Below are 16,813 nucleotides of genomic sequence, written 5' to 3' on the forward strand. Positions count from 1 at the left end.
AACTAGGAGTAGGACATGAAAAGGAATGGAAAAAAAGGGGGGGAAGTAGGGGCAGGAGGGGAGGGGGGAAAAGTAATATTACCTTTTCGGGAATTCCTTATCAAAGTTGTCAGATTTAGTGTTAGCTCCTATACAGTAAGTTTCAAGTTTTAAAATGTTCTAAAATGTGGTCAGACTTGTTCTTAAATGTTGTAAGTTGTTCCATTAGTTGAATTTCAGAAACTCTTGCATGCCAAAGTGCTAGGTGGGTGGTGGATCTGTTTTTTTCCAGAGAGCAGGTACACATGCAATAACAAATAAATGTTGCTTTAGAGCTATGGGCGGAAGTTACGTTTGATGCCGCTTTTGCCCTGCAATGATGTGGAGACAGGTGGGGGCCATCTTTCCCTCACTCATCTCCATACCTAGCAGGGGACAAAACATGATCGCCGCCATTAATGAAAGTGATAGAGCACTTTTATCTGAAAGCAAACCACCTGCTAAAGAAGGGGACACTGATTTATGGTAGCTAGCTGCTGCCATAGCAAAGATATCCCTCTTCAAAGAGCCGCTGTAAAATGATTTTATGTAAACTTTCAGAGGCACTATTACCATCTCGTAAGTATTTTATACCCATTGTGACAAGTTGGGGCTTTTGTTGCTCATTGGTAGTGCCAAACAGTGTGTTTACCCCATGCCAGAAGAGTCTTTTTAGGGCTTTTTCTGTCTACTTTTATTTAAACAAAAGAAAAAGTTCACAAATGAACATCTTTGAACCCAGGGGGGGTCTCACTAAAAATGCAATAAAACATACAGTTCAGCCTCCTGACTCTTTATCAACCCTGTGGCTCAGACCTCGTGCCTCAGTCCTCCTGATCGTTCAACACACGCCCCTGTGCTCGTGCACCACAAGCTGTACTTCTGTAAGCTTGGCTTTAATGCAGCTTCCCAGCTACTCTGTCTCTCATAGAATCTCTCTCTCGGGCTCTGGTCTGTCCTGCACTGGACAGCATGGTACAGATGTGCACCTCTCACTGCTCCCTTCACACACTAACTCCGTCGGGAGGGTGGGGACCCTGACCTCTAACTCTGTCTCTAACATAATGGAAAAAATAGGGAAGCAACCGCGCTAATATATTAGGTGATAAAAAGTGACTACTACTGAGTGACAATCAAATGTGATAAAGTGAAGCTGCGTCTTACTGGATATATACAAACAGTGAAAACATATGGAAAAAAACAAGATGCGCTACACATAATACAATGTAAACAAATATCCAAAATCTAATGAAATAAATCATCCGTGAATAATTGTGGAATATGAATGGACAGCAAATATTCAGAAACAGTCCTTAGTGAAAACAAAAAAAGTCCTTTCACCAGTGATTATGAAAAGAAATTTTATTGATAAGTGACAATCCAAAAGAAGAAAAGACCTCCACCAAACGAGTATTGAATCTGCTTACCAGATTCCCGGTGGTCTCTTAGTTAAAAGAAGACCCCAGGTAGCATGAAGATTTAAACTCTGCAGAGTCAAAGCTTTAAGGGCAATCAGGCAAACGATCTCGGTTGCACTCCAGTGTTAGGGGATACGGTGACCATACCACATAGAAGACATAGGAGGCCACAATAGTGTAAATCCGTAAAGAATTACTTTATTTAAAAGTTAGTAACAAAAACACACTTACAATTTAGCAGTGTTTAACAGGCTTATCAAGTAAAGCTCCGGCCGGAAGCAAACCAAACAGCCCATCAAATGGTGTGGAAAATATGCAGACAACGGGGGGTGATACCGATGTGAAAGCACGTTCCGCCCGACCTGGTTTCACGACAAATCGCTTCCTCTGGGGCACAGGCAACACACCGAATCACCCCCCTTAAAATAGCGAACGAACGCCAGTATGGGAGGAGCCAACGTCACCTGCCACGCCTGCGCATGACTGGATGGTCCAAGCCTCATTCTGGGACCAACCAGTGCTAATGCGCATGCGCCGGCGGGACATAACATAAACCCAGAACACACCTGCTTCAATAGTGTGCCGGTTTTCCTGGAAAACCTGTCCCAGACTGCCATATTAAACAGTGCCATACCATTTTCTTGATAATTATTAGCTAGTGACACTTTTTGAGCAAAAAATATAATTTTGTCTTTTAGGGTTTGGGAGAGTATTCTGCATGGGGCTTTCCCCCACTTAATTAAGAAATTCGTATTTTTTTTTAGTTTCCCATAATCTAACATGATTGTGATAATGTCTAATATCGGAAATAGTTTGTACAAGGCAATGATCCTAGGAAAGATGTAAGTCGTTAGCCACAAGTATAATGTAGATCAGGGCTAAAAGAGAATTTAAATGGGCTGTAAACCCTCATGTTTTTTCACCTTAATGCATCCTATGCATCCATTCTGTCTGTCACCGCCCCCCCCCCCGAGCCCCCGTTTTATTTACCTGAGACCTCGAACTTAACCTGGCTTGATTGGATAGATTGATTGCAGCACAGCCATTGGCTCCCGCTGCTGTCAATCAAATCCAATGACGGGGGTCAGGGCCGAGTCATACTTTTGGCAGCTGCAAGGTAACCCCCCTCTCTTCTCTTAGGGGGTTACCTGATGAGAGGAGGAGCCGCAAGAGCTGCCGGAGGACCCCAGAAGTTGTGGATCAGGGCCACAATGTGCAAAACGAACTGCACAGTGGAGGTAAATATGAAATGTTTGTTATTTAAAAAAACTAAAAATTGAAGCTGTACAACCACTTTAATTCTTGCTTCATTTGTTTATTCTGATAGGAAAAGTGGCAAAGTTGAAATATACTTTTGCCAGACAAGGTGTTAAATTGAGACTCTGAAGAATAAAGTGGAAATTGGGGTGAGCCAATAATAGGTTAGGGTGTGGGGAAAGGCAAGTTGTCTTGAAAATTGTTTTAATGACTTTATTAAAGGATAAGTTCACGTTTTGAAACATGTTACATGTTTCATCCACAATTAGGTATAGAACTCAAAAGGAAAATATGGACGGCCGCACACCAAAAAAAACTTTAAAAGGTAGCCTTTAATGGTAAAAAAGGAAAACAGCACTACAAAGCACAGCAAGCAGTGGGGTATATAACTGATGCGTTTCACAATGGAGTTCAGTGCTTAGTCATAGCTCATTTAGGTATAACCACTGCAGCTATTTTCCCTCCCCGCCTCCAGTGACAGCGGGCAGGCATCTTCTCCAGGCTCTCACTGTCACTTTTTGAAACTAACATTGCTGTATATGGCTCCACGCACCTGACCACATCATTCATTTACAGTCCTCTGTGAATGGGAAACTACAAGTACTTACAGCCTTTGCGACAATCAGCTTGTAGTTCTCAATGAACTACCACGGTACTGTTGAGCTCTGTGGCAGTTCATTCATTCATTCAGTCTTCCTGTCAGTGAGTATCTGCTTGTTCGTACACTGACAGGTCTGTGGGAGTCCTGCATGGTACCAGCAACCTGATGATCACTGTTGCAATGCTTTACAGGCTCCCAAAACAAAAAATAGTAAAAGCATGTGCTCTTATTTTTTATTTTTTGTTAAAAGATGAACTTATCCTTTAAAGGGTCACTAAAGGATTTTTTTTTTAGCTAAATAGCTTCCTTTACCTTACTGCAGTCCTGGTTGTCTGTTTCCTGAGGACCACAGTACTGGGAGCTTCTAGTTTCGTTTTTCAAACCATCACTTCTCTATGGCTTTATACAGCACAGAGGCAGGATAACATGCAAAAACGAAACTGAAACTACAGGTACATTATATGATTGATTTTTATCTATTTTTAATCGTTTTTAAAAGGAATCAGTTAAAGCGGAGTTCACCCTAAATTTTAACTTTGGCTGTATTAAACCACCAGCCATCGACAATAACTAATCCTTTTTTTTTTTTATCGCGATCCTTACCGTGGTAATGAAGCTGTTCCTGTCCTGTCAATCACTTTTCTCTGCGGGAGTGGGCGTGTATCACTATTTCCCCCGACCAGCGCTATATCTCCTGGGAGTGAGTGAGGAGAATCCCAGGAGACGCGCTGTGCTGTAATCCTGCGATATCTCGCGGGTCACGTGACTCGGCAAGCGGGTCATGTGACTCGGCAAGCGGGTCATGTGACGTGGGCGGCGAAAAATTCTCCTTTTTATTCACTGTATCCCGGAAGGACAAGCTGCTGGGCTTCACAGTGCCCACAGTAAAGATGGAAACGTCCATCTTTAGATTTTAAAACATCTCCTTTTCGGGACAAGTGCAATGCTGCGGGCAGAAAAACTGGGAGACACGGGTGCTTATTTAAAGCAGGTAAGAGCGGCAGAAGCATTCCAAAAAAAAAAAAAAAACCCGCGGAACCCCCGCTTTAACTACAGGGTGGGCCATTTATATGGATACACCTTAATAAAATGGGAACGGTTGGTGATATTAACTTTCTGTTTGTGGCACATTAGTATATGTGAGGGGGGAAACTTTTCAAGATGGGTGGTGACCATGGCGACCATTTTGAAGTTGGCCATTTTGAATCCAACTTTTGTTTTTTCAATAGGAAGAGGGTCATGTGACACATCAAACTTATTGGGAATTTCACAAGAAAAACAATGATGTGCTTGGTTTTAACGTAACTTTATTCTTTCATTAGTTATTTGCAAGTTTATCTTTGTTTACAGCCATTGACATGTCGCCGAGGTTAACACGTACGGAGCGGATAGAAATTGTGTTGATGTCTGGTGAACGCAGTAACCGGGACATTGCAGCAGATTTCAATGCAAGACAGCCTACGAGACCACCCATCTCCCATGCTACAGTTAGCAAACTGCTTGCTAAGTTTCGTCAAACTGGTTCAGTGTTGGATTTGCCAAAATGTGGACGCATGAAATCTGTCACTAATGAAGAAACATCAGTGGCTGTCCTAGCTTCATTCAGCAAGAGCCCACAGCGTAGCACTCGTCGCATGTCACTGGAGAGCACATTGAACACATTTTATAAGTGGTCAGAAACTTGTAAATAACTCATGAAAGAATAAAGTTACGTTAAAACCAGGCACACCATTGTTTTTTTTTGTGAAATTCCCAATAAGTTTGATGTGTCACATGACCCTCTTCCTATTGAAAAAACAAAAGTTGGATTCAAAATGGCCGACTTCAAAATGGCCGCAATGGTCACCACCCATCTTGAAAAGTTTCCCCTCTCACATATACTAATGTGCCACAAACATAAAGTTAATATCACCAACCATTCCCATTTTATTAAGGTGTATCCATATAAATGGCCCACCCTGTATTATGTCTCTATACCCTGTAAACAGTCATTTGGGCAAAAAAAATGTTTTCCTTTACAACTCCTTTAAGGAATGGGAAGAAATATTTTTTTTTACTGGTTGGTAGTGTTATCCAGGCCAAACCTTCAAGGGGTAGGGAAAGTAAACCCAATACCACCTCTCAATGTTGAAGCTATTGAAAGAAAATCATTAAAAATTGTTCCTGTCACTTTTTTTTATTAGTGGTATTCCTAGTTATTATATTTTGTAGCGCTCTAGCTAATAGCTCACATGGTTTGTTACCATAGTCATAAAAGTTGCGTCAGCATTTGGTTAATTTTGCTTTAGCCCTATCTGAAAGCAGCTCATTAAGTTGGTCTCGTAGTGATTTCAAATTTTCTTTAATATCCTGTGCCGAGGGTCTGCTTGCGAGTACCTAATTTTATTAGAGTGCCCCTTATAAAGCAGTTATGTTTTTCCCAGATCGTGAGAGGGGAGGAGTCCCTGCTAGAGTTGGTAGAGAAAAACAAATTGATGTCTTGGAGAACATGTGATTTATAGATTCCATCTTGAATCAATGATTCATGTAATTGCCATTTCCATTGTTTGGATATATTAGATCGGAGATAGAAAAAGATCCAACCGATGAGGACTTGAGAAATGGGATAGTGGGTAGATCAATAAATATATGATCCATTTGTGAGTAAGTATTATGGGATGTAAAAAAGTTAGTATAATCCAGATCCCGGGGGGTGAATAACTTGCCAGGTATCAATCTATTGGTAGGAATGAAGAGTTTTTTTGATTCTGCACTGAGCAGAAAAGGATAGGTGTGAGGTGCTCTAAGAAATATCAATTAAAGGGTCTAGAGTAGAGGTCTCAAACTGGCGGCCCTCTAGCTGCTGCGAGACTACAAGTCCCATCATGCCTCTGCCTATGGGAATCATGCTTGTAACTGTCAGCCTTACAGCTGGAGGGCCACCAGTTTAAGACTCTTGGTCTAGAGCAGTGGTTCTCAACTCCGGTCCTCGGGACCCACTTACAGGCCAGATTTTAAATAGTACCATGATATCACCTGTATAACTGTATTTAAGTTATTTTGAAAACGTTTCAGTTATTTTGAAAACGTGACCTGTTAGGCCTCGTACACACGACAGAGTTTCTCGGCAGAATTCACCGAGAAACTCGGTCAAAACCCGGATTCTGCCGAGAAACTCTGTCGTCTGTACAGTTTTGGCTCGATGGAGCCGCCGAGGAACTCGACGAGAAAATAGAGAACATGTTCTCTATTTTCTCGTTGTCCTCGTTGTTCTATAGGAGAAGGCGGCCCGCCGAGCTCCTCGGCGGCTTCATCCCAAAACTCGACGAGGAACTCGACGTGCCAAGCACGTCGAGTTCCTCTGTCGTGTGTACGGGGCCTGAGTGGGTCCCGAGGACCGGAGTTGAGAACCACTGGTCTAGAGGCACATTAAGATCACAGCTAATGATAAGGGTACACGCTCTATACTGGGCAGTGTGTTCCAGGAGTGGATCAATTGTTTAAATTGTATTTCTATTTGTAAGGTACATGTTGGCCAAAGTGACCTTGCAAGTATATATAGTGCCTTTTACTATCGTAGGCGTCCTTCCATGTCTAGGAGAATTTGATTAGAGAGGAGTATTGATACTACTTTGGATTTAGAATTCGAGAAGATGCTATGATATACATGAGAACATCTGGGACTGGGCTGGTTAGGAGTTCTGTCTGGGCCAAAATGTGTTTCCTAAAGAAACACTTCTTGGGCTTTAATATGCTGAAGTTCAGATAACAATTTAGAATTTTTTTAGTCCATGAACATTGTAGGTGAACTGTATGGACGGCATATGAGAGATAGGCATTTATCAACTCTAACAAAAAAAAAATCTTCCTGACGAACTGAGAGAGCAATAGAGCAGAGAGGGAAGAGAGGGGAGAGGATAAAAAAAAGGGAAATATTGTAGGGAGAACAGAACCACACTAAGAAAGGTATATCGACGAGGATCAGGAACACACTGGCCTTTTCAATAATGTTTGGAATAAAGATGCCTAAAATTTAACCCACTGGATGGAGTAAATGTCTACGTGGAGGAGGATAAAGCAATGAAGATGGTGTGAGATGTAGGTTGTTGAGGAGATCCAAACCGAAACATCAAAATGCAATCTGACTGACAGCATAGTATGTGATGTGTTTAATGGTATGTTTTAATTTATGAAGAAAGAAGGATGTTTTTAAGGTTTTAGCTAATTTGAATCGGTAATAAAATGCTTTGCTTAGATATAATTTTACTGATGTATGTTCTATTTTAAAATTTGTAAAATACAAAATGGCTTGTTGACAATGTTTTAGTATTAGTTTTAGTAGTTTTATTATGTAGCTGTCCTAGTGGCCAGTGCAGTTCTTGGTGATTTGACAACTTTCATAATTAGTCAACAATACCAAAATGAAAACTTTCCTAAAAAAAAAAAAAACTTTTAGGGGAAGTATGTATGAAACATGCACAAGCTTATTATTGTTCCTAATTTGTGTCATTTATAATACACAATTAAAGTTGAGCAAACTTCTTCAAATGCACTTTTCCAGCTATTTGGTTGATGAGGTAAAATTTGCAGCCACCAATCAACCCTTTTTTAAAGATTATTGTTGCTCTATCAGAAATAAGATAGGGTGCTAATTTATCAGTTCTGCCCCAAGTAATATGTTTGTAGTATACATTGCTAAAGAGTAACACTAGCACAAGGATGTTACAAAGGCAACTTAAACATTATTCTGGTGCATAAAACCTTTTTAATCATTTAGGTACATTAAAATCACTGGTTAGAGTGAAGCACATAAAAAAATCACATATTTAAAATCCAAAACTATAGATAAATGTCAAATTACAATGTCAATTGCATTCACTTTTCTTTTCTTCTGAAAGCAGTTTTTCTTTTCATCTAAGTAATGCTGGCAATGGAGCGAAATCAATATAAGAATGAAGGTAGATTTAATGTATTTGCAATAGTAAAAAGCAAAGGCTTAGTAAATTGAGTCATACAGCACAAGGAGAAATTGCCAACTTTTAAGGACAATAAATAATACTGGTGCTTTTAATTACATTTAGTGCTTTGAGAAGGACCCATGTGAAAGGCAGAAAAAGAAAGCTTAGCTTGTAGTTTAGACAGAAATGTATTTACTTCCGTTGATTCAGTTGTTCTTGTTCCTTGACCTTTATGTTTGTATTTCTGTGCAATAGGAACTGGAGATAAAAACATAGGGCCAGATTCACAGAGCAAGTACGCCGGCGTATCTACTGATACACCGGCGTACTTTCAAATTTGCCGCGTCGTGTCTTTAGTTTGAATCCTCAAACCAAGATACGATGGCTTCTGGCTTCGATCCGACAGGCGTACGGCTTTGTATGCCTTCGGATCGTAGAAGCAATACTTTGGCGCCCGCTAGGTGGAGTTTGCGTCGTTTTCCGCGTCGGGTATGCTAATTAGCTTTTTCCGTCGATCCACGAAGGTACGCGCGGCCGTCGCATTCTCTTACGTCATTGCTAGTCAACTTTTCCCGGCATATAGTTAAAGCTGCTATTTTGTGGCGTATAGATAGACTTGCCATGTTAAAGTATGGCCGTCGTTCCCGCGTCAAATTTTAATTTCTTTTTTGCGTAAGTCGTCCGTGAATAGGAAAGGACGTAACTCACGTTGACGTTCAAAAAATTACGTCGGTGCGACGTCATTTCGCGCAAAGCACGGCGGGAAATTTCAAAACGGAGCATGCGCAGTTCATTCGGCGCAGAGATTCGCTTCATTTAAATGAATCACGCCCCCAACCACGCCCCCAACCCGCCTAAAAAAAAACACCAAGCCGCCGTAACTTACGGCGCTAAATCGCTGAGGATTCGAAATTCCGCCAGGTAAGATACGGCGGCGTGGCGTATCACTGATACGCGGCGCAAGTGCAAATGTCTGTGAATCTGGCCCATATACTTTTTATGGATTTATAGCCATCGTCTACCTATTCTTTGCCATCAACCTCTAGTTCTATCAGTGTCCCCCCACATTGGTTCACCCACTGTGAATGCATAAAATATTAGAATACTAAAGCTGCAGAAAGTAAAATTATCAATAAACGCCTATTAAAAAAAAAGTTGTCATTTATTCCTGCTCCAAAGCCAGTGCTGGTACTCTTAAGCCTCGTACACACGATCAGTCCATCCGATGAGAACAGTTCGAAGGACCGTTCTCATTGGTTAACCGATGAAGCTGACTGATGGTCCGTCGCGCCTACACACCATCAGTTAAAAAAACGATCGTGTCAGAACGCGGTGACGTAAAACACAACCACGTGCTAAAAAAAACGAAGTTCAAAGCTTCCAAGCATGCATCGATTTGATTCTGAGCATGCGCAGGTTTTTAACCAATGCTTTTGCATACTAAAGATCGGTTTTGACCTATCGGTTAGGCGTACATCGGTTACATTTTAAAGCAAGTTCCTATTTTTTTAACCGAAGGTTAAATAACCTATGGGGCCTACACACGATCGGTTTGGACTGATGAAAACGGTCCTTCAGACTGTTGTCCTCTGGCTATCCTATCGTGTGTACAAGGCCTTATTGTTACTTTAGTTTCAAATTGGACTCAGTGAAAAACGAATTACAAGTATTTTGTTTCCACTCGGCTCCCTTGTGTTGACTTTGAGCCTTCTTTACAATTTTTTGATTAGGAAATTTGAATATGAGACATCAATTTTTACTTACAGTAAACTGTCATAAAGGAGACCTGTAGCTTTCTATAAAAAAGCATTTTGGTCCAAGGCCTTTGTCAAGTAACTGATCCCGAACAAGTATGTAACAGATGAAGTCCAGCCTCCTTTAATGCATATTTGTAGTGGCTCATAAAGTATCCCAAGCCATTGGAACAACATGATAGGGAGGTAATTAGCATTACCATGTATGTTTTGTAAACATTGGTACTATTTTATATATTTAGTATATAGATTTAGCTATGTGCCGATACAAACCCTACCTATCAAGTCTACCAAATGTATTATACCTATTAAGTCAATCCTAAAAATGTTTTACTAATTTATTTATGATTTAAAAATAATATAATTTATAAATATTATAATTTAGTGATCAATAATAATGTTACATTATTATTTAAAATAAAAAAAATGTGTAAATCTCATTTCTATATTTTGGATTATAAACAAAGGTTATGATAGATCCATGGTGTAGTTTGTTTCTTACTGTTGTGTTTTTTAAAGTCACTTTTGTTTAGATCATGTTCAATACAGTTGTTGCTGTCAGTGTCCTAATCACATATATGTACATATTCTTTAGATTTTTGACATACATCATTATTAATATAAATAAAAATACAAAGTTATACATAGACACTTGCAAGTCAAGCTAGAATACAGGACATGATATATTCCTTCTGATGGTGTTGTCAACCGCCAGTTGCATCCTGTGGGAAAAGTGAGCACACAATGGATGCTGTGGGTGGTGAGAAAGATTATTGAATTATGACAAGTAAATAGAATGAGAAGATTAATAGAAGGAGACAAGCTTTGGTAAGGTACAAGTGATAGATAGCACAGCTCTTTTATTACAGCCGAACCACACTGCATCTTGCTCTGACGTTCTATAAATCCAATGTACGGTACAATAAATGTGCAGTGAGATGAATGACATTATAAAGCGGTGATTAGAACCTCAGCAAGTACACTTTTGTGTTTGGTTAATGAGCTGCTTCAGTCATATCAGTAGTTTGCTTGCTTAAAATAAAATGCATATGTTTACCTTGTGTTTTAGGTCTTTAGAGCAAGAGATATAGCAACTAAAAGATATATCGTGATGCACAAATCAATTTTATTGATACGTGTATTCAACAGCAGGATTACAACCTCTGGTATACCAGTTTTTTCTAAATCATGATAAGCTGGCTGACCATTTTTAACTACTTCTTTTAAGACCACTGGGAATCATTATTATCCCTTTTTTCCTTTGGTTTCCAAACAAAGGGTTAAAATACTGAGGTAATACCTTCCCACCAATGCTCCTATGTGCAAGTAATATGTGGTTTCACCTCAGTTAGTACCCAGGTTTTTACCTGGTAATCTGAGCTAAATTGTCCCTTCCAAGCAGTGCAACATGTTGGGTCCCAAACAAAAGCGGATCAGCCCCACTCCTTCAGTTTCCACCAGTTTACATTCCAATAATATTACGGGGGATGCAATAAACTGCTCCCACTGAAGGGCCTGGAGCATTATTGCCTGCTTGAGTCTCAGTTCAACCTCATATACTTGCCCACAAGACAAATCCTCTTCAGCTTGAAGGGCTCCCCTGCTTTCTATAGTGGGGGAATGTCTGTTATGTCTGGACAGACAGCAAGTCAGATGCCTGGGTACAGGAGGTGGTTTCCAACAGAGTTCTGCACTCAACCCCCTCCCTACTTCATGTCTTCCATCCTTCCTATGAATTGTGGCACACTAGTGGGACATACTAGAACTCCAATTAGCAACTAAGTTAAAGTTTGCAAACTGTGCAAGGCTGTATTCAGGGACTCATGTGGAACACAGTCACTGTGTTATGGGAAGCAAAGTGACTTTTGGGTCACCTTAAAGGGCTGCCTTCTATTACACTAATGATTATGCTGACATGCAAACAAATCTTTTATATCCACTGAGTTATATCCACTGGGTACTGTGAGGGTGTGCCTGATTGGGGATAATTTCAAAGGTTATAAGGTTAGCCTTTACACTACATAATTGTTAGAACATTTTGTTGATTTGGCAGATCAAAATGTAAATAGCCAGTGGATCTTAAACTGCATCTGGACTTAAATTAAGAAATTGATATCATATAGGGAACATCTAGATATGTTAATTGTGCCCAAGGAGTATCTTGAAAGTCTACTTTTGTACCTTGAATGCCTTTTGAAAAATAGTGCATGACCAAGCATGTGATTGTGCTTAGGCACTTCTGTTTCTAAAGCCTCATAGCAGTTTATCTGCAATGTGATACTACCTAAGGCAGTGCTGCATCCAACTGCTAGTCTGACAGGATTTTAAGTGAGATTTGGTGATGCTACGGCTGCAATGTTTACAGTTTTCTTTTGCTGGAGAGGAGGTAGAACCTGTGGGACCTGTAGCTCAGTGATCTTCCTGTTTTTTGCTACATTCTCTTTCTTCTTGAATATTACCCTACCAGCCATCAGATCATTTATCAGCAGGGGGTAAGTCTGACATGAGGAAGTAAAGTTCCTCTACCAAGATGGTTGCCTCTACACAGAGAAAATGTGGATCAAGGCATGGCAACTCAATAATGGAGGAAAGACCAGCTTCAGGAATTACACAGCGAATGTTGGTGCCCTCTGCATGACTCTTTTGGGCACAGTTTTTATAGTACAGATCCTCTTTAAAGAGTATGGAGACCCAACATTTCATATTCCTGATATTTCCCTGCTGTACCACATACTAAAAGTCTCATGCTCTCTTTGTATTGCTTACTTTGTGTAAAATCCCTGTTGTTCTTGCCAGTCCCTCTGCTTCCCCACTATCTGATCACACTAAGCAGGAGAACACACCATGGTCAGTTCTTTAGCTGTGCTGGGAACTCAGCCTGCAATCATCAGACTTGTTCTAACTGCCCTTCCCTGCACAGCCTTTCACTGGGGAGTTCAGTGTGCTGCTACCTCTCCCCTACCCCAGCTCTTATGCAGATGAGAACAGAGGAAATTATGTGATCACTTTTAAAAAAGAGAAACAAGGGTATTTATTATGTTTTTATATCTAAACACAAATGTTGTGCTTTACATTTTTATTTTAAATTGAATGGGCTGTTTTTTAAGGTGAGGGTTTACAATCACGTTAAGGCCTTAGACAAAGAGTGCATTTGTAATGAGGGATGTCCCGATACCACTTTTTTAAGACCGAGTACAAGTACCGATACTTTTTTTCAAGTACTCGCCGATACCGATTGCCGATACTTTTTTTAATGTCATGAAGTCTATGGGAGAAATCAAAAGTGCTAATTTTAAAGGCTTATATGCAAGTTATTGTCATAAAAAGTGTTTGGGGACCTGGGTCCTGCCCCAGGAGACATGTATCAATGCAAAAAAAGTTTTAAACATTTTTTCGGGATCAGTGATTTTAATAATGCTTAAAGTGAAACAATAAAAGTTAAATATTCCTTTAAATTTTGTACCTGGGGTGTCTATAGTATGCCTTTAAAGTGGCAAATTTTTCCCGCGTTTAGAACAGTCCTTGCGCAAAATGACATTTCTAAAGGAAAAAAAGTAATTGAAAAAAATGGCATGGACCCCCCCCAGTCCATTACCAGGCCCTTTGGGTCTGGTATGGATTTTAAGGGGAACTTAAAAAATGGCGTGGTGTTCCCCACAAAAATCCATACCAGACCCTTATCTGAGCTTGCAACCTGGCAGGCCGCAGGAAAAGAGGGGGGATGAGATAGCGCCCCCCCCCCCTGAACCGTACCAGGCCACATGCCCTCCACATGGGGAGGTTGTCCCCATGTTGATGAAGACAAGGGCCTCATCCCCACAACCCTTTAACAAACATGGGGTGTCCCAGTGTTTGTTTTTTCGAACAATTTTTTTTGCCTGTTCGCATGTTCTGCTTCGAACCGAACCGGGGGGTGTTCAGCTCATCCCTACTCTTGACATGTTAGCAACTTCTGGTTTTAACATTAAATAACAAATGTGATACTTACCTCCACTGTGCAGCTTGTTTTGCACAGAGTGGCCCCGGTCCTCATTTTCTGGGGTCCCTCAGCGGCACTGGTGGCTCCTCCCTATATTGAGTGTCCACATTGGAGAAGGCTCTCCTTGGTGGAAAACCGTGCGGGCAAACTCCTGAGTCCCACATCTGTGTCCATTCACACAGAATGCAGGACTCGGCCCCGCCCCCTGGTGCCACATCATTGGATTTGATTGACAGCAGCGGAAGCCAATGGCTGCACTCAAGATGGTGTGCTCGTTCCTGGACGGAGGATGACAGCGTTCAGATAAGTAAAACGGGGGGGGGGGGGGCTGGGGGGCTGCAGCACTACAGAAGGTTTTTCACCTTAACCTCCCCGGAGGTATGATTATGTCAGATTTTTGATGCTGAAAGCGGTACATTGTTTTACATGGAAATTTGGCGCCACTTGCAGAGAATGGAGCCCAGAATACAGTAAATCGGGCGGAACACACAGCCGCTGCACACAGCAGGAGGACATTGCAGGATCCTGGGGACAAGGTAAGTAATTTTCCCTGGATACTGCGATGCAGCCCCGAGTGTGGCTCGGGGTTACCGCCATTGGTATGGAAAATTCACCCCAAGCCACACTCGGGATTACCCCTAAGAAGGTTAATGCATAGAATGCATTAAGGTGAAAGACCACGAGGGTTTACAACCCATTAAATATAGACCTTAATTGCTTCATTGCTAATTTTTAGATTGAGTTTGATTATATTGTTTCATTTTGGATTTTAGGAGACTATTGGTATATTCAAGTGATGTTTTGAACATTTTGATTTGTATTGTGTGTAAAAATACTTGTGGAATGAGGATTGTACAATATTGTTGCCCACAAACTAGTAGACAATGATCACAGGCATTATGTAAAAGGGATGATGAGGTTTGGTACAAAAAGGATAGTTTCAGTGTGTGGATGACAAAAAATTGATGAACCACTTAACCTCTAGAAGATTTTACCCCCTTCATGATCAGACCATTTTTTGCTATTTTAGCACTGTACTGCTTTAACTGGTAATTGCACAGTCATGCAACACTGTACCAGAACAAAATGTATATTTATACATTTTTTCACACAAATAGAGCTTTCTTTTGGTGGTATATGATCACCACTGGATTTTAAATTTCTGCGATATAAATGAAAAAGACCAAACATTTTGAAAAACACACAATATTTTTTACTTTCCACTTCAAAACATATCCAATTAAAAAATATTTATATATATATTTCTTCATTTATTTGGGTCAAAATATATTCTGCTACATTTGTTTGATAGAAAAATCCCAATAAATGTATATTGATTGGTTTACGTGAAAGTTATAGCGCCTAGAAACTATGGTATACATACTGGATTTTTTTTTTGTTATACTACTAATGACGGCAATCAGAGACTTACAATGGGATTGCGATAGTGGGGCGGTAATTGTGACACTGACATCGCCAGTGACATTAATACGGTGATCAGTGATAATATTATTCACTGTACTAATGCCACTGGCTGGGAAAGGGTTAACATCTAGGGTGATCAAGGGGTTAAATGTGTGCCTAGCTATGTGTAATGTGTGCTGTTTTTACTAATATATCTCTAAGTTTCTCATCCCTGCAGAGCTCTGTGTTGATTGTCAGAACAGAGCTCTGGGCTGCGATTGTATACAGCCGACCAGCAGGTCCCAGCCATGAATCATTGGCCAGGATTTGCTGACAGGCTCCTGCTGTGTACAACACAGAGAGTTTCGGTAGGGGGTACGTCAGCGGCATGCGGGTACGTCGCTTTGCCTGTGTGGGCTGCACATCTGCAGTACTTAGTGGGCAGTTGGTCCGCAAGTGGTTAAAGGCTCTGTTTTAATGTAAAAGTCTGGCAGAATGTTTGCCTAATCACGCTTTATTAAAATTGTATTGGTACAGAGAGAGTTAACAGCTGAAGTACAGGAGTAAGCAGGAGAGATCTTTTCTGTAACGCCTCCTAAAGAAGTCATCACGACAAAATGCATCAGGGCAGAGCTCCAGGTAGTGATGTCATCCCGTTACGTACAACCGGAAGTGACAAGACACACCTGGGAGAAAGAGCATGGCTCACGCCACAGATGGCGGAGCTGATGCCTTGCGTTTAAATATGAGTGGATGTGCTGTATAGTTTTCAGGAAGTCTCTACGGTGTTTTAGACTGCACTGTTATGTAAGATATGAAAATAGAGACGGGGGACACGGGACCACACACTGTCTCTTTTGATAGGAGGAGGGAATAGATGCTGCTTATCTAAATAGGGAAGACTCGCAGCTGGGTCCCCTACAAGCCAACGTAGGATAGCTCATGTAAGCTTATAGTGAAATGTGTGTTGGTATTTTTCTGTTTTGCATATAGCTGCCTATTCCATGTTTTGTTGGGCTGTTGAGCCCTACCTGATGTCTTTCAATATACCACAAGCCTCCTGTAACCACGGCTGTTGTGGACTGTGTTCCCATGTCTCGCTTAATAAACATTTGATTTGAAAAAAATATGAGTGGATGTACATTGTTTTTACACTATGTAAGCTTTTTTCTTTCGTGACACTTTAACCTATGTAAAGAACATATTAAAAGGAGAGATTACGACTGTAGTGCTGGACTCCCCCTGAAGGGCACAAGCGCTTTTTGACCCACTGATAAACAAAGGGGGTCATGGTTATCAGGTGAGTCTTCTGGTGTGGAGGTGTTGCCATATGGGTGATAAGTTCAACAGAGGGAAATATCCACCATGTGGATTATTGCAAGTGAAGAGTTATTTAAGCAAAAGCACTGAGCACTTTATTTAACCACTTGCCGACTGCACTATAG

The 16,813-nt window shown here is 40.8% G+C and overlaps 1 protein-coding gene across 1 annotated transcript in view; it reads left to right on the top strand.

Annotated features, from left to right (window-relative positions):
* The window catches only part of PACRG (parkin coregulated), an 800,865-nt gene that overhangs the window by 92,329 nt on the left and 691,723 nt on the right, over nt 1-16,813 (top strand). The gene's annotated exons all lie outside the window — the stretch shown is intronic.

The sequence above is a fragment of the Rana temporaria genome, chromosome 4 (assembly GCF_905171775.1).
Source record: "Rana temporaria chromosome 4, aRanTem1.1, whole genome shotgun sequence".
NCBI classification, from domain to species: domain Eukaryota; kingdom Metazoa; phylum Chordata; class Amphibia; order Anura; family Ranidae; genus Rana; species Rana temporaria.